This window comes from Ursus arctos, unplaced genomic scaffold (genome assembly GCF_023065955.2).
Source record: "Ursus arctos isolate Adak ecotype North America unplaced genomic scaffold, UrsArc2.0 scaffold_1, whole genome shotgun sequence".
NCBI classification, from domain to species: Eukaryota; Metazoa; Chordata; class Mammalia; order Carnivora; family Ursidae; genus Ursus; species Ursus arctos.
In genome coordinates this window covers 30,700,373-30,718,650 of record NW_026622763.1, presented here as the reverse complement: position 1 = coordinate 30,718,650, position 18,278 = coordinate 30,700,373, and the positions used below count along the sequence as shown (strand labels likewise).

At 40.5% G+C, this 18,278-nt stretch overlaps 1 long non-coding RNA gene across 1 annotated transcript in view; it reads left to right on the top strand.

The window, feature by feature from the left end:
- The window catches only part of LOC125281315 (uncharacterized), a 29,004-nt gene extending 17,961 nt beyond the window's left edge, over positions 1–11,043 (top strand). The window contains exons 2-4 of the long non-coding RNA XR_007188453.2: positions 2,634–2,728; positions 7,398–7,522; positions 8,189–11,043. This is a non-coding gene — a long non-coding RNA (uncharacterized LOC125281315). The remainder of the gene's footprint in view (positions 1–2,633; positions 2,729–7,397; positions 7,523–8,188) is intronic.
- Positions 11,044–18,278: the final 7,235 nt, after the last annotated feature.

Genomic DNA, 18,278 nt, shown 5'->3' with positions numbered 1-18,278 from the left:
GTAGAGTGAATACTATTGGCCATATACTGTTAGGCAGTCCAAAGTCAGATGAATTTTATATTTCCTTTGTATAATTTTTGCTTACATTAAACTTATAGAACACTGCTCATGGTTCTTATTCCGCAGAAAGAAGTCTGTCATCGCAGATAATCATTTGTAGTCTCCATGAAATCTTTAGCCTGGTGTACCTCTCCTAAGTGGTATAGTTAAGACCCTGATGCCCAGTGGCGAGGGGGACAAGAGCACATTCTTGGTGGGATCATGCTTTTATTGGGGTGAATTCCATGTGCTTTTACTATATGGGCCATCTTCCTAAGCAGCTTTTCCAAGGAGGGTTCAGCCTCCCAGTCATTCTTTGTGTCTCCAAAGCCTCAGACTTGGACATGTACAATGCCAGCCCGTGGACATTCTCTTTAAATAGCTTCACTGATTGGTGCAAAGAATCTCCCCAGGGGCATCTCCGCATCTCACCTACTCAGCTGGCTCTCTTCTTTTTTTTTTTTTTTCCTTCAATTATTTTTTTTATTGTGGTAAAAATACACATTAACATAAAATTTACTATGTTAACCATTTTTAAAATTTTTGAAAAGATTTTATTTATTGGGGGGGAGAGAGAGAGAGAGAGAGAGAATGAGAGGGGGATGGGGCAGAGGGAGAGGGAGAATCAGACTCCCTGCTGAGCAGGGAGCCTGAAGCCGGACTCGATCCCAGGACCCTGGGATCATGACCTGAGCCAAAGGCAGACACTTAACCAACTGAGCCACCCAGGTACCCCCCATGTTAACCATTTTTAAGTGTTCAGTTCAGTGATATTAAATATATTCCTAGTGTAAGGCAATAATCATCACTATCTGCAAATAGCTCTTTGTATCTTGTAAAACTGAAACTGCATACTCATTAAACAATAACTCCCCATTTTGCCCTCTCTCCAGCCCCTGGCAACTAACATTCTATTTTCTCTCTCTATGATTTTTTTGTTTGGCTCTCCTCCTGATAACATTTTAGCTGGTCCGGGAACCCGGGGGGTGGGAGGAGGTGGTCAAAATATGGACCTGTTGGAGATGCAACGTGGGAAGCTGAGACCTGTGCTTTGTTAAGCATCTGACACAGTTAATTGTGTGACCTTGCACAAGTTCCTTAACCATGCTGTCCTCAGTTTCCTCATTTCTAAAATAGGGACACAAACAATACTTACCACATATGCATAAAGAATTATACACGTAAAACATACAGAACAGTACCTGCACATACTAAGTAAGCACTAGATAAATTGTAGTGATGGTGACGATGATGGTCTCTCTTTAGGATAATTAACCTTGGTTGAATTAGCCAATTCAAGCAGAATATGAAGTTATGGCTGACACAACACCCCTTCCCCTCACCAGGTTGTGTGGGATTACAAATTCAGCTGTAAGGGTGGTTTGGTTGTTTAGATGGTCTGTATACTGTTTCATGTTTATGACAGTTTATTGACGTTATATAGACTTACGACGTTATTTTCTGTTGACAACACCCTGTGGCAATGTGAAGGATACAAATAAACCGACACTCCTCATGTGGGAGGAAGCCCATACCTCTGCCACTGGGGTTAATGATCATGTTAGGGACCATTCCATTACCTGGAAAATTTCGGCTATTACCAGAGGAATTATCCAAGGAGCTATTATAAAATTGCTGTTAGAGAAATTGACATTTTCTTTACATAAGGCATCACTGCTTACAACTTAGGCTTTTAAGTAGCTCAAGAGATGATATGGCTTGAGATGGAAAGGCCAAACTAAGCATGTGCTTACAAATGCTCTACTTGTGCTTTGCAGACAGTGACTAGAGCATTTTTTAATTCCACTCCTACCTTGATGCTGTTATTTGTGTCCATGACACTGGTTCTGGGAATGGTACCAGCACATTCAGCATCTGAAAGTGATGGATTAGGTAGTAATTGATGTGTGTTACGAAACTCACATCTGGGCCTTCCACCAACTGAGAGTCCGTTTGATTTGATCTGGCAAAAGGAGTTTCAAAGCATTTGGCTTTTAAATTATAGTGATTTATAGAAAAGTGCCTCTTAAGATGACTATCAGCTGGTGGCAGGTTGAGTTTCCAGAAAAAGTGTGCTTTCATTGTCCTAATTTCTCCAAATGGCAAACCCACTAGGGCATTCCTCTTCAACATGGCCTCCCGGGGCTATCTCTTCCTCTTGTTGAATAGGCTGCCCTCAGATAGATAGGATTGTGGATACTAAGATTGTAGTTCACTGTGCTGTAAGTTTATTTTGTTTACTGGATAATACTTGGATTGTCAAAACTGTGGGAATAAAGTACTTTGATGATAAAGTTGGAATTTAAAAAATCTTCATAAATTTATGTGAACAGTTTTTTTTTTCAATTCAAAGTAGTGTTTGCCCAACAAAAATCGTCATGCCTTAAATTCTGTTTTCCTACATTCCCCTCTTTCTGTCATGTTATCTCCCTAGTATACAGCCTTCAAGCACTGAATATCTTTCTTCTCTCTCAAATCCTTCTTCCCTAGCAAAATCTGCAGAAATCTGCCATCAGTCTTTTATTCGTGTTTTTGGATTTAGTATGATCAAGTTGCTGTCTATATTTTACCTTTTCTTGGTGTTTGCACTTTAGGTTTTTTATTTCTTGTTGGGAAATGAAAGGCTCTTCTCCTCTGTTAAAGGAATTTCAAGCATCATTAAGCAGCAAGAGAATCTTTCTGAAACTGGGTAAGACCGTTTTCTGATATCATTCTAGATCTTATAAGACAGGCACTGGAGGTAAAACTGATTTAATCACACTGGAGGGATCCCAAAGAAAATCACCAGGAATCACCTTCCACTCAGCTATGGCTGCTGGGAGCAAACAAGGGGAGGAAGGACATGTTTTGGTCACTAAATATAGGTCTCCTATAGTGATGGGGTAAAGGTGCTAAGATGTAGGTCTATGGTAGGGTTATTTCCCTCCTCTTTAAACTACAACAAAGGTTAAACTATTATGTTAATTATTAAACAAGCTAGTATTTAATTCAAACACTAGAAACCCAAGGAAAGATTTACTGAATGAAAACAGGAAGTTGTATTTTCTCAATGCCAAAAATTCTGAGTTTGTAAATGTAGTGTACATCAAATTATACAATTCTCCCTAGGAGTAAACCACTCACCACCTGACATGTACGGACTCCTCCAGGCTACTAGGGCACCACTTATATTACCCATCAGCACTTCTAAGTAGCCTAGAATATTAATGACTTCTGAAAAAAACAAACAAACAAAAAAACAAACCTTTTTTTAAAAAGGCTTAATATCAAGAACTTATTTAGAACAGAACCATGAATATAGTCAACTGATCTTTGACAAAGGAAGAGTGGAACAAAGATAGTCTTTTACAAACGGTACAGGAACAATTGGACAATCGCATGGCATCCACATGGAAAAAGTAAATCAAGACACAAACCTTACATTCCTTCACAAAAAATTAACTCAAAACGGTTCATAGATCTAAATGTAAGATGCAAAATTGTAAAACTCCTAAAAGGTAACATAGAAGACAACCTGGATGAGCCTGGGTATGGTGATGACTGTATATAATAACATCAAAGGTCTGGTCTGTGAAGTATATGATTGGTAAGCTGGACTTCATTAAAAGTGAACAACTTATGCTCTGTAAAAGACAATGTTAGGATGGGAAGACAATCCACAGACCAGAGAAAATATTGCAAAAGACACATCTGATAAAGGACTGTTATCCAAAATATACAAAGAACTCTTAAAACTCCAAAATAAGAAAACAAGCACCCCAATTTTAAAAAAAATGGGCCAAAGACCTTAACAGAGGCATCACCAAAGGAGATATAGATGGTAAACAGATGTAGGAAAGATGCTTCACATCATATGCAAATTAAAACAATAAGGTACCACTACGTACTTATCAGAATGGCCCAAATCCAGATCACTGACAATACCAAATGCTGGTGAGGATATAGAGCAAAAGGAACTCTCATTTATTGCTGATGGGATTGCAAAATGGCACAGCTACTTTGGAGGACAAATTGGTGGTTTCTTACAAAATGAAACATACTCCTACCATAGAATCCAGTCATCATGCTCCTTGGTATTTACCCAAAGGAGTTGAAAACATGTCCACACAAAAACCGATACATTGATGTTGATAGTAACTTTATTTATAATTTCCAAAACTTGGAAGCAACCAGGGTCTTCTTCAGTAGGTGAATGGATAAACAACTGTTTCACACCCAGACAATGGAATATTATTCAGTGCTAAAAAGAAATGAGCTATTAAGCCATGAAAAGACATGGAGGAATCTTACATGCATATTACAAAGTAAAAAAAATCACTCTTAGGGGCACCTGAGTGGCTCAATCTGTTGAGTATCTGACTCTTGGTTTCTGCTCAGGTCATGATTTCAGGGTCATGAGACTGAGCCCCATGTCAGTGTGGAGTCGGCTTGAGATTCTCTCTTTCTCCCTCTGCCCCTCCCCCTGCTTGCGTGCGCACGCACACACACACTCTCTAATAAAATATTTAAGAAAAAAAAGAAAGAAAAACAGTCTGAAAAGGCTACACATTATCTGAGTCCAACTATGTGACATTCTGGAAAAGGTGAAACCATAGAGATTGTAAGATCAGTGGTTGACTGGTGTGGGGGGAGGGGGTAAGGGATGAATAGGCAGACCACAGAGGATTTTTAGGGTGGTGAAAATACTCTGTGTGATTCTATAATGATGGGTACTTGTCGTTATACATTTGTCCAAACACATAGAATGTACAACACTATGAGTGAACCCTCAGATAAACTATGGACTTTGAGTGACTGTGATGTGTCTCTGTAGGCTCATCAGTTGTAACAAATGTATCACTCTGGTTGGGATGTTGGTCATGGAGCGGGCTATACAAGTGTGGGGACGGGATTCACGGGATATCTCTGTACCTTCTTCTCAGTTTTGCTGTGAATCCAAAACTGCTCTAAAAAAATTATGTCTTAAAAAAAAAGAACCTAGTTAGTCATTTTCCTCACGTCCCTGATCAGAGGCCCTGCTACGCTGTTAGTCTGTCACACCTCCTCATTTTATAGATGACAGTCCTGAGGCGAAAAGGGTGGGAGCTTCGTGGCCAAAACTCCACTGGCAGTCTATAGGAGCTGGGCCCCTGAATGTTGGTCTCTAAATTAGTAGCTTCCTGGTCTCTTCACTCATCACCGTTGCCTCTGGCAAAGAGTGCTGGAACTACATAGAGTTTTAAACACAATGGTCTTAAGACTTTTCGAGGAAAGGTCAAACAAGTATGCTTATTGAGACCTTTTTTTCCCCTCCATGACTCTGTGGATCCATGTGATGGGATAGTGTGGTGTCTGTACAGTGTCTGTGCGAGAGGATCTGGGCTTGGTTGGTGCAGAACTCAGGAAATATCAACAACAATAATAAATCGGCATCTTTTTAATGAGCTAATATCTTTTTTTTTTAAATAGAATTGATGCCGGTGTGATCTGGCCAGTATGTCTGGCCAAAACACAAGTGTTCCTTCAGAGAAAAGCGGCCGGTACTATATATAAAATGTACTTTTGAGAAAGGAAAAAAGAATGAAGTAACTTCCAAGCGATTTTTCCATTGCAAGAATACTAAATTTGTATCATTACTCTAAAAATGAGCCAATCAAGATTGTTTGTTTACATTTAAAACCAGAATTGCTGATACCGACATTCAATAAGCACTTTGGGTGGCAGGTGGTTGAATGGGTGGCTTGCTGGGGCACTAGCAATCCCAATTTGAGCTTTCCTAGCCCTTGGGCTGTCCACCAACACTTGGAAACAAGATAGGTAAGAAGAAAGCAAAAACCATCTGGGCAGTATGTCTTCTTAATTTAAGGTTGGTTTTTGTTTGTTTTGTAATTCTAACCTCTAGTTTTACCTCTTTTTGATCCTTCACTAGGGAACTTAAATTGGTTTGGGTTTGCTCTTGTTTGAAGTCTATGTATCTACAACAAAGAAAATTACTGTAGAGAAGAGTATTTCCTGTTGCTGAAGGCTTTTCTGCTCACCTTTCTTTCTCTTCTTTTCCTTTCTTTCTTTCTTTTTTCTTCCTTCCTTCCTTCCTTCCTTCCTTCCTTCCTTCCTTCCTTCCTTCCTTCCTTCCCTCCCTCCTTCTTTCCTTCCCTCCTTCTTCTCCTCCACCTCCCTCCCTTCCTTCCTTCCTTCTTTCTTTCCTTCCTTCCTTCCTTCCTTCCTTCCTTCCTTCCTTCCTTCCTTCCAACAGCAAATCTCTATTGTTACTATTCACTGATCATTTTGGAACCATCATGTGAATTATACCAATGGTAATTCCTTTAGAAAGATAAAATTTTTAGGTTTTTGCCAATTGAAGTATTCAGTGTAAAAACAGATTTCTCCAAATGTAGCAAATTGTTGGTTCATTTACTAACCATGTTTGTTTCATGTATTTGCATTTGCCAGACAAACACTGAGAATATATATTTTAATTTTATTGCAAAACTACCATTTCAAGGCATACCGTGAAATTATAATTTATGTTCCTGAGATTTTTGTAGTTTTAGAATGATCATTTCAATTTAGCCCTGGGTACCTTATACCATTATGCTAGGAACACTTCCAGTTTAAACATATATAATTTATTTTTAACAGATTTTGCTTGGAGTACACAAATGAAATGTAACAGTCATTACAGAGATTGTCTTAGTTCATTTACTAAACATGAATCCATGTCCTCCATTTCCCTTATTGTGTGCATGACTCCCTGGCTGGGCTTCTGTTCTCTGCTTTGATGCAAATTGTAGGTTGAAGGAGGCTCTGAGCATAAAGTCTCTTTTTAGGGGAAAATCCTGGCAAATGGAATGTGTGGGTTATTCAGATAGTCTGGATTTTTAGATAGTTTGTTCTGAAAAATCAAACTTATAAATTGATCTTTCCTCCATTCCTAGCCACTTTACACACACAACCCCTCTTTGCTTCAAAACCCTCGAACAAACAGCCTTGATCTTGAGACTTTTTCTCATTGGAAGATGACGATTTCATTTTTCTTGAAGTTATTTTACTTCTATTTGGAAAAAGTTATTTAAACTCAACTTCTAATGGGAGTCCTCATTCTCTCTCAAACGGCACAGATCAAACAAAGGTGGATTTGGCATGTCACAGCTCCATGAGTTTTTTGCAGGAATTACACACAGCATCGAGTATAGAAATTCAAATAATATAAAAACATTTTGCAATAGGCTCTGTACTGAATCTACGCCTGCAAGTTTTGGCCTCCAAGTATTTACACTGGGTTTGTATTACTTTTGCCCACCAAATCTTTGTGTCTTATTATGTATTGTCAAGCTCAGTACAGATGGCGTACAAAATATCTCCTTTCTTTCTCTACGTAGAAGAATGTTTGAGGAAGGTCTCACAGGATCAGGCTGTTTGCTGCGTGGACAGAGGTGATGCCATTTGAAACTGGAATTATGTAGAGCAGTTATCAAGAGTGTGGCTGAGGTTTCGGATTCCACAGGTAGGCGGGACTCACCAATTCGGTTTTCGTCAGTAGTGAATAAATGTCTCTAAGGGATTAAGGTAGCAGAGCAAGCTCTCGCAGATTTGTATGCACTGTGCATCGGGCTTTCAGAAGATGCCATAAGGAGCTGTAGAACTTTCCTGGCAGAAGCCGAGAAAGAAAGATGGATTCTGTGAGCGTTATGGGTTGTGAGGTGATTTTGCTTCAGGCTATCAAATAGAAGTGGCACATGCCATTAGCCTTATGGAGAGAGGGTTTTAAATATCTTTTTTCAAAATTATGTCCTCTTTTGATTTATTCTGTGGCCCCTTTTATTTGTCTCATATTTCTGAAAGAGGCCCGTGACGGGGGGCCCAAGGGATCACCCCTCTTATAATCTGACATGTTGAATTTTGTATAATCCACACATTTTTTTTCTTGGATATTGGACACGTTCCAAGCACTGAATAAATTCTGCTGTTTAAAAAAACAAATCAAAACAAAAGTCCTCTTAAGAGAGCAAACCCCTCAGATATGGCTGTGTGTCTTCGCAAAGCAGAAGCTAAGTATCAGTTGAATAACTACACGTATCCAGCCCAAGATGAGAGGCTCTGGCCTCTTCACGGATGACAGTTTGATGGTGCTTCCAGCTTTTGTTCACGCCCATGCCCTCTCTTATCTCAGAGACTGCGTCTACAGAGGGGAAAGATGAAGTGTATCTTCAGCGGGGAGGCACCTGTGGAATGAGAAGGTGGAAGTGACTTCAGTGCGTAAAGATCCACCAAGCACTGGCCCGCAGGCTCTCATTACAACGAGGCTGGAGGAGAACAATAAAAAGATCACATTCAGCAGAGATAAACGGCATCCATCCTCTTAACTGATCAGTAAGCAGCTTCTGAGAGTAACCGATGTGAGCTGAGCTGGATCAGTCTCTCCTAGCCTCACCCAGGAGTGAAGAGTACGTCCCCTCCAGGCTGGGAGGCCTTTAAAGCCAGAAAACCTATGGGGATACAGGCATGCTGCGATGATTTCTCTATCACATTTTGAAGGTCTGCCTTATTGATGGAAATAGAATAATTTCACCAATGCAAAGCAGTGTGAATTAAAAAAAAACAAGATAAATTATGCCATTATTGCCACATTTTTCACAGCCGCCCTACTAAACACTGGCATTTTAAGAGGAGTTTATATAAAGAGGAACATTATTTTTGATACAATACTGAACTTGCGGGTTACTAAAGCGAATACTTGAGAACACTCTGAGCACGTTCTGACTAGAACAAAGTCTTAGAGGTGGCTCCCAGTCAGGCATAGCTACATATTTCATTTAGACATTTCTAGAATGAAAACGAGAGAGAAGTTTTAAGAGGCCTTAAACCCTATTTCCCCACCCGCTCCTTCAAGTATAAATTTAGATAAGTGTAATGTACAGAAAATAAGCATCCAAATAGACTCATTTGATTATATGGCTTTTCTGTCTAGGAATTATGGAAACAGGATGCTTTATTTGATCTTGGGTTATAATATTACTGAAAGTTTTTGCTAAGGTTAATAAAAAGGAAATTCAATAGATACATTAAAATGTCTGAAATAGGCTCATGAGTTAGGACACTGAGCTCACTGCACTTAAAGCTTGGAAGTCAGAATTCTGACGCCACTCAGCAGTGAGAGTGTGTGTGTGTGTGTGTGTGTGTGTGTGTGAAGTGGGAGGTTGCTCTAGGAAAAGCAATGTCTTTGGCTCAATATTTTAGAGCATGTTGCCTCAGAGAAGCACCTTTTAATTGGCATTTAAACTCTTCTATTACCAGTTGGTGTAAGAATGGCAATTTTCATTTCTGGAGACTGTTTTCTACCGTTCTCATCAATATTTAAACATTGGGAAGCAAGGCAGCCCTATTAGATCGTCTCAAGGATTGTTGAAAAATCTGTTATAATTTGAATCAAAATTTCATCTGGAGAAAACTTGGAAAACCTGTCTGGCTAGAAAGCTTCTCTTCTTTTCTTCTTCCTCCCCCATCCCTTCCTAAAGTTCTTCTGATTTGTGAGCCCAGGGCAAGTTTAATCATAATTAGTTAATGTTAGTTAATTAGGTAATGTTCATATAGTGCTTTGAAGATGAAAAGTGTTTTAGAAATGCTACATGCTATCATTATTAATATCAGCAAAGCGGGAAAAGTAAGCACGATGAACACTTTTGGAGGCTGCAGAATTGAAGTTTGAAATAGTGCCACGTGACTCTCCGGTTGCACCATCTCATGTGTTCCTGGTGGAATGTGAAGTAGCCTTTTGTCTTCATTGTTTGGGTGTCTAGAGCGCCTTTCCTTCCTCCTTCCCTGTCCTATGTCATCACTGTTCAAAGACGTGAAGCGCGAGTCAGTCTTACGCTAACCACCACCCCAAATATGTCTGCTGGAGAACGTACTCACGTACATGCACGTTCACAGCAAGCTCAGCCTTCAGTGTGAGGTCATGCTCGGGTATATTTCTGAACTCTGAGATGTTCCAAAGGTTCCGACACTTCGCATTTTCTTTAACATTTCTTGTTCCATATTTTAGAAGAACACAGTAGAAAATTAACAAGAACAAAAAGAACCACTCTTCTTCGGATTATGTTATTTATTGAAGGAAATGGTCCTGCCAAGTAAACAGGAAGATATAGCGAATTCTCTTAATTGTAACTGAGATGCCAACGTTGGAGGCACATGGCTCCTGAGCCTTAGAAAATGCAAGGCTGTCCCATGCAGCTTGCAGAGCAGAACGCACTTGCGGGCCGTGTTGTATCTGGATGGCACAACTTTTTATTAGCTATGCTGGGGAAAGTAGGTCAATAGAATTTCTGATGTACAGGTCGAGGAAAGCGGGCCCTGGCCAAAGCCAAGTCCAGGTGAGGATGGAGGTTGCTATTTGGACGGTAGTGCTAATCGGAGGCAGTGCCTTTCTCCAATCTGCCTTCCGAACAGAAATCACATTTCTTATAGATTTAATTTCGAGGAGGCTTATAATAAATAAGACAGGAAGGCTTGGGATCTTGGAATGAAATAAATCAGTGTGTGGTGAGAAAGACTCTAAAGGGCAGAAAGAAGATTCGGGGCCAGCATCGCCATTGCACGCCGGGCTTCTACAGAGGAAGCGTGGATGGTGCCTGAGTGATCCAAGTTCGCAGAAAGTCATAGAGGAGTCTCTCACCTCATGAGTCCTCACTTTGTTTAGCACATTGATTCCTTGCTTTCTTGCCTTAATATAAATTGCTTAGGTGGCAGTAATACCAGGGAAATGGCATAGATGTGTCTTGGAGTTGAGTTAAATTATTCCCAAGAGTCCAAATTGGTTTCTTACTGTTTGGTGGAGTAATTTGTGCATCTCACTAAAGGGCTAATGAACACTTCACTTTGGCACTTGGAAATAGACACATTCAGATCATGTTAATCAAACACAATTAACTTTCAAGGAAGGAGGCTGGAAGAGCGGGCCAAAACAAATACGCTGAAATAGAACAGAGATGAATGCAAAGTCCTGCAGTTAAAAAAAAAAAAAAAAAATCAACTGCACATACATAGAACAGCTATGTGGTTTATGAAAACAAAGCAAGACCAAACAGCCCCCGCCCAGCTTTAAAGGCTTTAGCTGACTACAAGCTCCACGTGCGTGCAGCGATGTGACCTGAATGCGAAAGTGCCGGGTGTCTCAGTGTCACCCAGAAAGCATCCAGCACCGAGCCTGAAGGAGGGCCACGTCCCCAACACCAAGGTTTCCTGGTCTTTGAGTTTTTAGAGTGTTTGAGTGTCTTTAGAGAAGTAGTTGAACTGGGAGAGATTCAGCCTAGAAAAGTAAAGATTCTAGACATAAGTAGGGTGCCATTTTAACATTTAAAAAAATTTTTTTAAATATTAAAATGTCTAACACCTGGAGCAGAGATTAGGCCCAGAATGACTATGGCCAAGGAAGAAATGACTAGTCAAGCTGTGTTTCTGGACTTTAAATCCCTCCATACATCCACCCAGACCACCTCCCTCGGCTATTCCTCTCTGCTCCTTTATCGAACTCTTTGCCATCCCTGGCTTGGCCCACTGTTCCCCAGATTCACCCTTCCCAGCACCTGCGGCGCTTTCCCTCACCTTTATATTGTCCCTACTGCTTTTCTGTCCAACTGATTCCTTCAAAGTCTTGCCCAGTGTTTCTCAACCTTGGCTGCATATTAGAATTATCTAGAGAGCTTTTAAAAAGGCTATGCCTAGGCTCCACGTCCAGAGGTTCTCATGTAGTTGGTTTGGGGTGGGGCCCAGGCATCAGTATTATTTTATTATCCAGGTGATTTTAATGGAAACCTGGCGTGAAGGACCACCAGTTCGGTCCCAGCTGGACTGGCAGCGCCTTGCTCTCGTTCACTTATTCCTCTGACCTCCTGCTGAGAAACTCACTTCTAATTAACATTATGTCTGATTTCATTCATTCAGCACGGAAGAACTACCTGCTTTGTACTGTTAATCATCTTTCCAGGGACATACATCTCACTTCTTTAGTTGAACCCTCTCTCCCGTGGATGTGTTTTCTATTCCATAGTCCCTTCTGTCTGGTACAATACACAGCACTATACCTTACACATGGAAGTGTGCATGGGGGAGTTTTTCTTTAACTTACTATATAGAAAATCCATAGATATCCCTTCCTTAATTGGCAAATAAAATGGACATTTGATAGTTGATACTAAAGTTACAAAAATCATTATATCCAGAAATGTCTGTAAGAAAAGGGTGGGCCATGAAAGTTTAGCTAAGCTATGGGGTGAGAACACAACAAGTTAGGAAATAAAGAGTATTTGGGCTGCATTCACTGTTGCAGTAGATATAATGGAGAGTAATTGCGATGGCTCACCAAATGTATCACTGGAAAGGCATGGAATAACTGGGAGGGGCCGACTCTGGAGTGGCTTAGCATGACTTTACTTATGAGAAGTAGTTGGTTCAAGAGGCTGCAATAGCACACGGAGTTCATTATTTCTAATGAGGTTATCTTTGCTTTTTTTATTATCCGAGGGAGGGTGGCTTTTTGAATCGTTGTACTGAATTTTGTTTTATTCCTACAGGTGGATTTGTGTAAGCCAGAACAGAAACTGATGGAGTAACTAAGCTGTTAATAAATTCCAGTGCCACCTAATAATAATACTTTGTATTTATATAGCGTCTTTCTTGGAGGTGCTCAAAGCACTTTACGGGCTCTGAAAGTTAATCAAGTTGGGAATTTTTCAATCATTGTGGGAGTGAGACCCAGGGCTACAAACCCCCAAGCTGTGAAGCTTGCTTTCCTTATTTATACATGTGGACCCTGTTAGTGTGGGGAACTTCAAAAAGTCTGAGGCTCTTTGGCCTTAGAGACATTGCAACATGAAGTGAACTGCAATTCATTTCTAGCCAGCTAGCATAAGGATCCAAACAGTGTTTAAACTATTTTAACAAATAAAAACATTTAAAAACATCATATGCAGCTGTCTGGCATTACTTTGTCGCCATGACAATTGCTGAAATAGAAGGATCCTTGTATTTATGTTTCTAGTTATCATAGGAATAATTGTGAGGAGGAAGAGTGAGTTTTACTTTAAGTTTTGTTTATTGGAATTTTCTTGTTTCTCTTTATTCGAATATGTATCATCTCTGAGTAATAAAAAGGACTGGGGAAGGAGAGTAAGAGAAGTCAGTTCTTCCCTGGGCTAAGCTATGACATAAGATGATTTTGTTTCAGAATTTTGGCTAATAATGAGATTCATGGAAATGATCCGTGTCATCAAAGACTGGTTACATGAACTTAATCTTCGAATTTGACCTGTGCAGCCCTCGCTTTGGAGCCCCTTCCTTAGCACTTGGACTTAGAAGTTTTATTGTGGAGCTGGGTTTTGTTTAGGCAACCACTTCCCCGCCGCCCCGGGGTCCTTGAGACTTGAAACAAGTTACATGTAGCAAGGTTTTATGTATCTTCTGAAGAGCCAGATGGAGTTGACTTTGAGCGCCTGCCATATTGTAGTGGAGTAGGTCTTCCAAAATTAGAATATGGGCTCTTTATCCAAAGAGACTTTGTAATTCCAAGTACGGTGCAATGAAAATCACTGGGCTCAGGACGTATTTGTTGATTGATTTTCTTAATACAGGATTTTCCAGAGTGAGATGAGTAGCACGGTGATGGTCAAAGTGATTTTAGATGGGGCTGGAGCCCTACATTTCATAAAACAGAATCACATAGAAAGTTATTCTTTTTCCAATTCTCCTTCCATTTTTCTGATTAAGTAAAGGAGACAGGCTTAGCTGGGTGCTAGTATGTCTTTAACGGCACCACCTTTGAAACAAAAAAAGTAACCCTCAGCCTTTGACTCAATAGAATATAGAGAGACTTTAATATAACATTGTTTAATATAGCGTTGTTTGGTTTTTGGTATAAATGATACAGGTTTTCCATTTTCGGTAATGATATAAGGTATCTTTTAAATAAATTTAGGTAGAAAAAATGAAGATATTTAGAGAAAATACTAAATAAACAACTGCACAGGTGGTACGTGTATGTCATAAGAGTTAGTCTATGAGAATGACCGGATTCCCTTACTCTTTGGGTTTATTGCTAAACCTAACACTTCTTTTCATTTTCTCTTATTTCTTTATCGGAGTTGCTTGCTACTTTTTAAATGTGAATTTGACCTCTCACTACCCCTAAATTATATGTATATAAATGGCCAAAATCATTAGTTTCTACTAATTTCTTACTAACTGACTAGGTAAAAGGGTATCATCCTTTTCTGAGTAAAGGTTCTGGAACGGAGTTGAGCGTCCACTATGTATAATGAATAAACTTTTCACTTACGCATTTAGAATAATACTATTTATTTTTGGGGAGACTTGAAAACAGTCATTCTGTGTTCCGTGATTTATTTATTTTAGAGAGAGAGGGAGCAAGAGAGCATGTGAGCAGGGGCAGGAGCAGAGAGAGAGAGGGACAAGCAGACTCAGCACAGAGCATGGAGCCCAACACAGGGCTCGACCTCCGGACCCTGAGATCATGACCTAAGTTGAAATCAAGAGTCAGACACTTAACCAACTGAGCCACCCAGGCCCCTCTGTGTTCTGTGATTCAGATGAGGAATCATGTTTGAGAAAGGATTTTGAAGTTGTTGGTCAAATCAAACTTATTAGCTGAATTATCTCTGCTTTGAGAACATTCAGTGATGTAAAGAAAGGGAAGAAACATCAGAGAGAGGTAAGAAAGAAGAGAGCAGATGGTGGAGAGAAGGGAATGAGTGCATTGAAATGGCAGGGAGGGATACAAGTGAAAGAGGAATCCCACAGAATCAGAGGAGGGAAATAGAGAACGATGTAAAAACACATGGTGAATTAATATGTGTGTTTATGGAATACTTGGTATTAACAAAACTGCTTTTAAGTATGTTGAAATACAGATCATTTAGGTCCTGATAATGTTTGCTCTCACGGGCTTGGTGATTTCAAAAGGGAAGGCAGATTTGGGCTCAATACTGTTACCTGCAGTTAGCGCTGTGACCTTGGGAGCGTCGTGGAACTCTTCCTGTGAAATACAATGCTAGCAGCTTCCCTGACAGGATGGCTGCATGGATCGAATGGTAGCTGGTTCGTGAGGGGAGGTAGGAACTCCGCGGCAGCACGACGAACAAGTGCACTGTGGAGCTGGGGTCACCCAAGCCCAAAACAAAGGAGGAAAAGTGGTTTTTTTGGTTTTGTTTTTGATTTTTTTACAAGGCCAACAGATAGTCTGAAAGAACGTGTTTCTTTGCTCTTTTCCTTAGCAGCCCTCAGTCTTTCTTGTTGACAATGCTCTCTCCCTGGCTGCAGCATCCCTGTGAGCTTGTGGCAACAAGCTCTGGAATCTTCTCCTGGCCGCCCTCTAGAGACTGACTTTGAGGCTTAAGCTCAGTTGGGGTGGGGTCATTAAAACGGTTGCTGTGATGTCTACAGCTTGTCAGTGAATGTTCAAAGTGAGCAAGAGAAGTTCTTCCCTGGACTAAACTGTGGCATAAGGGAATTTTATTTCAGACATCCTTTTTGCCTTATTTTCTTCCTCCGCAGGACAACTCCTTTTCAGGTACACAGGATCCTTGTCTTCTGTCTCCTCCCTGTGATCACTCACCCTGCATCCTCACATCAAACCAGTCTCAAGAAAGCAGCTATTTAGACTTTGCGTGAAATCAAGTTAACAGATTTACCTTTCCCAGGTGTGTTTGCAACTTGAGGTTTTTATTGCAAGTTGTGGAACTCTGCTCCTGTTAAAGGGATTACAGACAATTCCAGAATTTTCTGGAAAAGAGCCCAAGGGAGCAGGGTCTTATAGGCAGAAGCCTGGAAATGAGCCATGTCCTCATGCCTCATGGGCTAGCTCTCTGGGCCTGTCCTTACAACCCTCAAGGCCAATGTTTACCAGAGCAGTCCTCATTTCAAATACTACTCCGCATATCAACCCATTTTCTTGGTTTGCTGGATTTGGTTTGGGAAACATAATTATGTCTGGTGTATAGCAGATACTGAATTCTCATTTCAGTGGATTTGTTAAATGGCAGTGTATAGAGACAGCATACCAGGTGCCTCTATCTGTTGGTGCTGTGTTGACCCTCTGTCCTTCTTGGAGTATCAACAGTTCATCGTGCCTTGCTAGGCATATTCACAGCGGGCTCAACCCCATGCAGCAATTTCATCTATCTCTTGACCTATCTACCTTTTTTTTTTTTAAGAGAGAGAGTGTGCGCATGTGCACAAGTGTGGGTAGGAGAAGTGGGGAGGGGCAGAGGGAGAGGGAAAGAGAGAATCTTAAGCAGCCTCCACAGGGCTCTATCTCATGACCTTGAGATCATGACCTGAGCTGCTGAAATCAAGAGTTGGACACTTAACTGACTGAGCCACACAGATGCCTCTATCTATCTATCTATCTATCTATCTATCTATCTATCTATCTATCATCTATCTATCATCTATCTATCTATCTATCATCATCTATCTATCATCTATCTATCTATCTATCTATCTATCTATCTATCTATCTATCTATCTATCTATCATCTGTCATCTATCCAACTATCCATTATAAAGAAAATAGAGGGAGAGAGTGGAATGCTTTCAGACATTTTCTTTAGACAGGTCAAGACTTTCGATAGCTCTTCTTACCACGCCCCTTCAAGACGCTGGGCTCAATAACATTTAGGACAAAGTGTGAACCGCTGCCTCTTTCCACAGTGCTGCGTGGTAGAAGGGTCTCTTGAGATTTGCTGTTGCAGGCTGCTAGCATTTCAGTGTGATGTTATTGCTGCTGTTCTGGGTTTTAAATATTTTAATGAAAATTTTTATTGTGTTTGTGGACTGGCTTTTAGCAAAGGCTGCAGTTTAAGAAATTCTAATAAATGAATGAGAGATGTGTATAGAGAGAATTAAAACTGAAACCTAGTTAACTCACAGCTACAGAGAATTTCATAAAACATGATAGAATCTGATGTTTTAGAAGGTGCAGTGCATGACTAGGTGCTGGAGAAATAAATTACGCCTCTTCCAGAACTAGCACAAACCACGGAGTCTGCATGTTCTTAGTTGGTTTGGGGAGTATTTGATTGTCTCCTTCTTTCAAGTGGATCATTATTGTTGTTGCAACGGGGTCTGCATGTTTCAAAGCACCGCCTGATTATACAAAGAACAAAGACAATGAAGACAGTGATGTCCTGCCTGGAAAACCTAGCATTGTGTCCTTCACTGTCTCCTTCCTCTTGCAAAGAGTGATGAAATCTTATCCACAAGAGCTCTCTGTTTATACATTTTATGAATAGGCCTAAATATCTAAGCCTATGTATAAAATATTTCCAATGAGCAATACAGCTCATTTTGTGAACTGTACTCCTTCCTCCCACCTCTGGTTTTGATGCCTTAGGGCCTTTCCATAAAAAATGATCTTATGCAATCCAGCTTGGTGGTTTTCACATGCTTTAAAAATGCATTCTCTTTTGGTGTGATGGTGCCAGGAGCGCCGTAGGATTGTGTGGGCTTATCCCTCCCTTTCTATGCTTCCAAACGTCCAAAGATAAAATGGAGAATAATTATGAGAAATGATGGTGCTGGTCACTTGCTTGTTTGCTCTCAGACCTATTCCTTGCCCTTTTCAGGCTCTGCTCTGCGTCATCAGGGTCAGCCAAAGAGAGGGAGAGACCTGGGTATTCTGCTTTCTTTCTGTCTCAGTAGCAACTCCAGCAGCGTTTCCAGTTCCCAAACACCTCCACTTGGTGACCCCAGCTGCTCCCTCCCCAGGCAGGCTTGTCTAAATCCAGCTGTCTCCAGGCTGCCCCAGCCTCTGGGATCTGAGATTACCACCTCCTGCCTCCCTCCTCCCATCTGTAGTGAAAAACCCCATTATTTTCTGATTACATATCTTGCATGACCATTGTGGAAAAAAAACAAAAAAGAAAAAACAAACAACTATGAAAAGAAAAATTTTGAATTACCTGAAATCCCACTATCTAGCAATAACCATAATCAGCATATTAATTGTTTCCTTCCTGTGTTTTTCTGCTATAAATACATATAACCTGGGAATGTTTTTGGAAACATCAACTAGATGCTATTAGTGGCTTCTTGGGGCTATAATTTGTGGATGAGCTTCTGTGATAAAAGCTTTGCTATCAGAACATTAGTCCCATTCTCAGGATGATGGGCATAAATGCCAAGATATGGCAAGTTGACCCTCTTGACCTCTTGACCCTCTAACAAAATATGCATGTGCACACACACAT